Genomic DNA, 6,350 nt, shown 5'->3' with positions numbered 1-6,350 from the left:
TCGCCTGGCAACTCAGTCGACGATGACCTTCTTCCTCTTCTTCTTCTTCACTCTGGGCTGGTTTCCGCACTTAAACGTTTCCGTATGTTGTGCGTGCATCGCCCCTTCCCGTCGAAGTCTTCACTCCAGCCATCCAAGCTCGCTCCAGAAGCCAAATAGACCGCCTAGGTTGCCGAGGGCTTCATGGAGTGAGGTCGGGGAACCTAAATGGCGTTCGCGTTGATCTGCTACGCCCGTGCACTTCAGGAGCACGTGCGTCGGTGTTTCATCGACCTCCATGCAGGCCCTGCACAGAGGACTGTCGGTGACCTACGACGATGACCGTTAGAATCTCTAATTTATATGGAAGTCGCCGTGTCTATGCGCTCGCAGTCGCCGCAACTCCATGCGCATGGGCACGGCGACTTCCATATAAACTTCAACCTTTAACCACTTTGACTGCAATCTCACAATGTTATTAATTAATGCAATGTAAAAACATACGTATCTTATTTGCACAGCGGGGCTATAGTTTTATTTACCTACTAGCTTATGCTCGCGACTTCATCCGCGTGGACTACATAAATTTCAAAACCCTATTTCACCCCCTTAGGGGTTCTATTTTCAAAAATCCTTTCTTAGCGGATGCCTACGTCATATAGCTATCTGCATGCCAAATTTCAGCTTGATCCTCAGCCTGTGCGTTGAATAGATCAGTCAGTCAGCCAGTCAGTCAGTCACCTTTTCCTTTTATATATTGAAGCTTAACTTTAAATGCAAGAGTTAGGTTAAGAATTATTTTTGTATGCGTGATTTGCTAGAAACCTGCAACACCTGTCCCGCTATTAAAGACATGTAAGCGATACTATTTCTATTTCATTTAGAATTATTCTGTGTAAAGCACCTAGCATCCGACCGGGCTGGGTAGAATACGCCATAAATTTCCCAAAATGTATTTTCTACGCTATTCGGTTGCTTTTAAGGAAAATCTAGCAAGTGCAAACTGTAGTTCTAGTAGTACGTACCACACTAACCCATACAGTTAGTTTTTAATTTCTACCTACGATATAGGAGAATTTATTTTACAATAGGTCCAAGCTATGACTGGACATGATACATAGATTATTGTAGTTAGTATAGATAGAGGTGAGGTAGAGACACCCAAGACATAATATTAAAGTTTAGGGATGTCTGGCAGGGGGGGGGGGGAGTTGCCACGACACTCAGGCTGAAATCTATAGAGCGCACATTGACTCTGCTCAGACTTAAGATTGAGTTAAAACGAGATTTATGTGAGAGATATACATCTGTCTCGTTTTAACTCTGTCTTAAGTCTAAGCAAAGTCAGAGTGCGCTCTATAGATTTCACCCTAAGTGTCAGGCAATGCATGACGTGATTTCTAATACTATTCTGAAGAAAATATTATAAACTTAGGCACAGTATCCTTTAGACGACCTCCCTGGCGCAGTGGTAAGCGCTGTGGTCTTATTAGTGGGAGGTCCCGGGTTCGATTCCTGGCAGGGATTTGGAATTTTATAATTTCTTAATTTCTGGTCTGGTCTGGTGGGAGGCTTCGGCCGTGGCTAGTTACCACCCTACCGGCAAAGCCGTGCCGCCAAGCGATTTAGCGTTCCGGTACGATACCAAAGGGGCATGGGCTTATTAAAAACTGTAATGTCCCTTCCAAGTTAGCCCGCTTCCATTTTAGACTGCATCGTCACTTACCACCAGGTGAGATTGAGTCAAGGGCTAACTTGTATCTGAATAAAAAAAATATCCTTTTCGAAGTGTATCAACACTGTAAAACGGCTCAGGTATTAATGCGTGCCACAGCGGTATACATACCGTACTGTATTGTACCATATAATATACCTACCGTACTGTATTGTACAAGGCACAGTACCCGTAGTACAAGATTTTACGTCTCACCAAACGAAACCAAATTCGAGAGTCGAAATACTTCCGCGTTACAGTAAAATGGACCTAAACAGCCTTGAATTGAAGTCAAATATTCAATGCCACTGCCAATTTTAATTTCGCAATGTTTCCGCTTGGAGCGCTGGCTGTAGAAGTGTAGACTAACTTGAGCTTTAAGACAATGCATTTAAGATCCAGTTTACTGTAACGCGGAAGTATTTCGACTCTCGAATTTGGTTTGGTTTGGTGAGAGTTGAGACGTAAAATCTTGTACTACGGGTACTGTACTAGGCAACGTTAGTTGAAACTGGCATCATTCCAAAGGTACGTAACACGGACGATAATATGTCCAGATTAATTGTAACTGCTTGCCAAATACGTAACGGTCCACGTATAAATTTTCTACTGGAATTTTCTGCATGGACATTTTGAGTTACCCTCGATATAACTGGAGGGATGTGTGACTTAGGGCCTGCACAGACGAAGGACTATTGTCCGCAAAGGACAAAAGTTCTTTATGTTTTTACTATTGTATTTTGCCGCACTGCGAGTATAAACGCTGCGAGTCCAATACAATAATGCGTTCAGGATTTTTTTTTTTAAATTCAGATACAAGTTAGCCCTTGACTGCAATCTCACCTGACGGTAAGTGATGATGCAGTCTAAGATGATAGCGGGCTAACCTGGAAGGGGTATGGCAGTTTTTATTAAACCCATACCCCTTTGGTTTCTACACGGCATCGTACCGGAACGCTAAATCGCTTGGCGGAACGGCTTTGCCAGTAGGGTGGTAACTAGCCACGGCTGAAGCCTCCCACCAGACCAGACCAGAAATTTAGAAATTATAAAATTCCAGACCCCTGCCAGGAATCGAACCCGGGACCTCCCACTAATAAGACCAAAGCGCTCACCACTGCGCCAGGGAGGTCGTCGAATGTTGCGGTTATCTCGGTTCTGTAGTGCCAAGGCGCGGTCAGTACCTACTTTGGACTATTTTTTGCAGTTAATAGGTTTTGATCGGATATTCAATTCAATTCAAATCATTTATTCAAAGTCGATACTATTGTAGGTACTCTTGTTGATGGTCGGGATGTAGATGATAGTAGTGCTAATTGTAGTTACGTTAACTTAAAACTAAATGTTTTTACTGTGGTCGGAATTTTTTTGTGATTACGACAATAGTGCAACGGATGAGGTTTGAAGCGCCGACCTTTCGGAGTTTCAGTCCGGCCCTGAAGCTATTGAGCCTCTGAGCTATTGAGGCATCTTGTAGGTACAAGCTTTCATCCTACTTGCCTAGGTAGGTAGTAGGTACTTACACTGAGCAATAAACGTAACAATCGATTTACATTTAACTGCCGACGTAACGGCATCGTTTAATGCAATCGTAAAAAATATGAAACGATATCTCTTGGTAGTAAAAAGTGTTTTAAAGTGGGTGTAAAGTTGAGCTCGGTTGAGCTTTGGGATGAAATTTAGGTGTTTTACAATCCCGTGAGAACTCCATGATTTTCCGGGATAAAAGTAGTGTCACTCTCCAGGTCTTTTCAACTATAGGTATATACGTACACATGCAAAAAACATGTTGAGGCGTTGTTGCTCCGTTGCGACGTGATTGAAGTACAAACCAACAAACAAACACACTTTCGCATTATAATATGGGTAGTGATTAATTAAAATGCACATAAGTAATGGAAGTATTAATAAGTAGGGTATTAAGTTAATCGAATAATTTAGTCCTTTGACAATGTTGAAGACAATTTCGTACTTACAAACAAAAGTTATAGAAATTAGGACCGATATCTTAAAGGCCACTCAGCTTAACGACCCAAACGACTTTGAGTGTTCTTCCCAACTTTGAGGTTTGTCATACGCAAAATTCAATTGATTCGTCCGACAAGGGAAATTAAGGAAATTATTGATGCTTTAATTTCATTTTAGTGGTATAGATATTTCTGACATAGATAACAGCGTTTGGGAATTGTGTGGCCCAATTAGACATCGTATTTAAGTCCATTTCAATTTTGATCCAAATCACTAAATAATTGAATAGAAATAACCTTACTAGTTTGCACCCCTGAGATTTCCATAATGTTCTCAAAGGTGTATGAAGTCTGCCAATCCGCATTGGGCAAGCGTTGCAGTCTATGGCCTAAATATGCAGGAGACCCGTGCTCAGTAGTGGAACGGTGATAGGTTGATCGTTATGTTCCTACCTTACTAGACGCACTTCTCTTAAAAATCTAGACTATAGCCACGGTAATTCATACATTACCGTGCTATAGCGCTTACATATTTTTAGCCTAGCCTACCAATCTTAGCATTATTTGCATTAGTGTCGGTGTCTTAGGGGTTGAATTTTCAAAAATCCTTTCTTAGCGGATGCCTACGTAATAATAGCTATCTGCATGCCAAATTTCAGCCCGATCCGTCCAGTAGTGTAAGCTATGGGTTGTTAGATCAGTCAGTCAGTCACCTTTTCCTGTTATACCTATATTTAGACTAGCTGATGCCCGCGACTTCGTCCGCGTGGAATTAGGTTTTTAAAAATCCCGTGGAACTCTTTGATTTTCCGGGATAAAAAGTAGCCTATGTCACTCTCCAGTTCTTTATCTATACCATGCAAAAAATCGCGTCAATCCGTTGCACCGTTGCGACGTGATTGAAAGACAAACCAACACACTAACAAACTAACAAACAACACACACTTTCGCATTGATAATAAGGGTACTGATTATTTCATATACTTACGTACCTACCTACCTACTTAGTTTTTCATTGTAAATAGTTGTAAATGTTTATCTACGACTACTAGTAGGCTAGGTATTTTGGTAAATAACAAAACGTTTTTATTCTAAAATAAAAATTACCAGGATTGACGCCAATTCACCAAGGGATATAGAAAGTGTCCCATGTGAATTTCAAGGACGAAAGTAAACGAAACTGTAAACACACTTCGCTAAGATTATCCATTACTTGATTACGTAGTTGGGCCATTTGAACAACTTTAATACGACAGGGTGACCAATCAACTACAAGCTATGCTGCGCTGTGCTGTACTCAGCTAAGCTAACTTTCTGGTGCTATGTTTTTTCTACAAACAACATTTGCGCGGTGCGCTGTGCGACTGTGACAGCGCGACATGCATGCGCACAAGTGCAAGCGAGATAGATGGAAGACTGAGCGAGATGGGCAATGTGATGACGAGCGAATCATACTGACTATCACGTGATCCTTTAATAAATAAAATATATAAATATTTTTTATTCAATTAAACTTTTACAAGTAGTTTTATAGTAGTTGTGAATCGTCAAAATATGCATCTACCACTGGTTCAGAATGCCTTTCCTACCAAAAAGGGGTCTTTTATTGTAATTAACAATATTTTGTGTAACAAAAATTATGTTATTGTAAATATATTTAGAGGCTACAGTAAGGACCTATACATAATATCGCGTGGTTTTAACCACAGAACAGCCGTACAAAGCACTGCGCAGCAGGGTTTGTTTTTATCTTCATTACAGTACGCGGCAGAAAATAATGTGCATCGACCTTTAGAATGAGATTTCGGCTTAGTAGAGCGCTGTCTTTGTCACTTATACCTTAACCTATGTGATGTTTTGTCGGTCTCAACGACAGAGACAATCTCTTTCCTTTGCCTGACCTTTCTAAAGGTCGATATACATTATTTTCTGCCGCATAGGTACTGTATAATTTTAGAGGAGCGACAGACCACAAGCACAGCATAGCGCAGCATAGCTCAGTGTTGATTGGTCACCCTAATGATTAGTGAAAGTAGGGTCCCTATCTTGAGAACCTCTCTACCTAACGACCTTAACAACTTTGAGTGTGCTTAGAACCTTGAGATCTGTCACGAGCAAATTGAATTTTGTAATTTGTAAGGGGAATACTCATATTTTCTAATTTGATTAATTTTATTTGAAATCTACTTATGCACGCGAATTTATCCGCACTGGACCAGCGTGGCATACTATGGCCTAAATCTTTCTCACTCTGAGAGAAGACCCATGTTCAGTAGTAATCGGGCGATGGTTTGATCATGATGACGGAAAGTCATGATCAAGCTAGTCAGCCCACTACTGAGCACGGGTTACGGCTTAAGCCGTAGTCTGCCACGCTGGTCTAGTGCGGATTGGCAGACTTCACACACCTTTGAGAATATTATGGAGAACTCTAAGGCATGCAGGTTTCCTCATGATGTTTTCCTTCACCGTTAAAGCAAGTGATATTTAATTATCGCACGCACAATACGCACATAACTTCGAAAAGTTAGATGTGCTTACCCGGGATCGAACCCCCGACCTCCCGAAAATACCGACAATATCCTAACCACTCGGCTATCACCGCTCTAGGCTATGAAGGAAAGTATATCTACCTACTTAATTAACAAGCGGCCGCCTTCTCTTTTTAGGGTTCCGTACCTCAAAAGGAA

Source organism: Maniola hyperantus, chromosome 21, assembly GCF_902806685.2.
Source record: "Maniola hyperantus chromosome 21, iAphHyp1.2, whole genome shotgun sequence".
Taxonomy (NCBI): Eukaryota; Metazoa; Arthropoda; class Insecta; order Lepidoptera; family Nymphalidae; genus Maniola; species Maniola hyperantus.
This window is presented reverse-complemented; position numbering follows the sequence as displayed.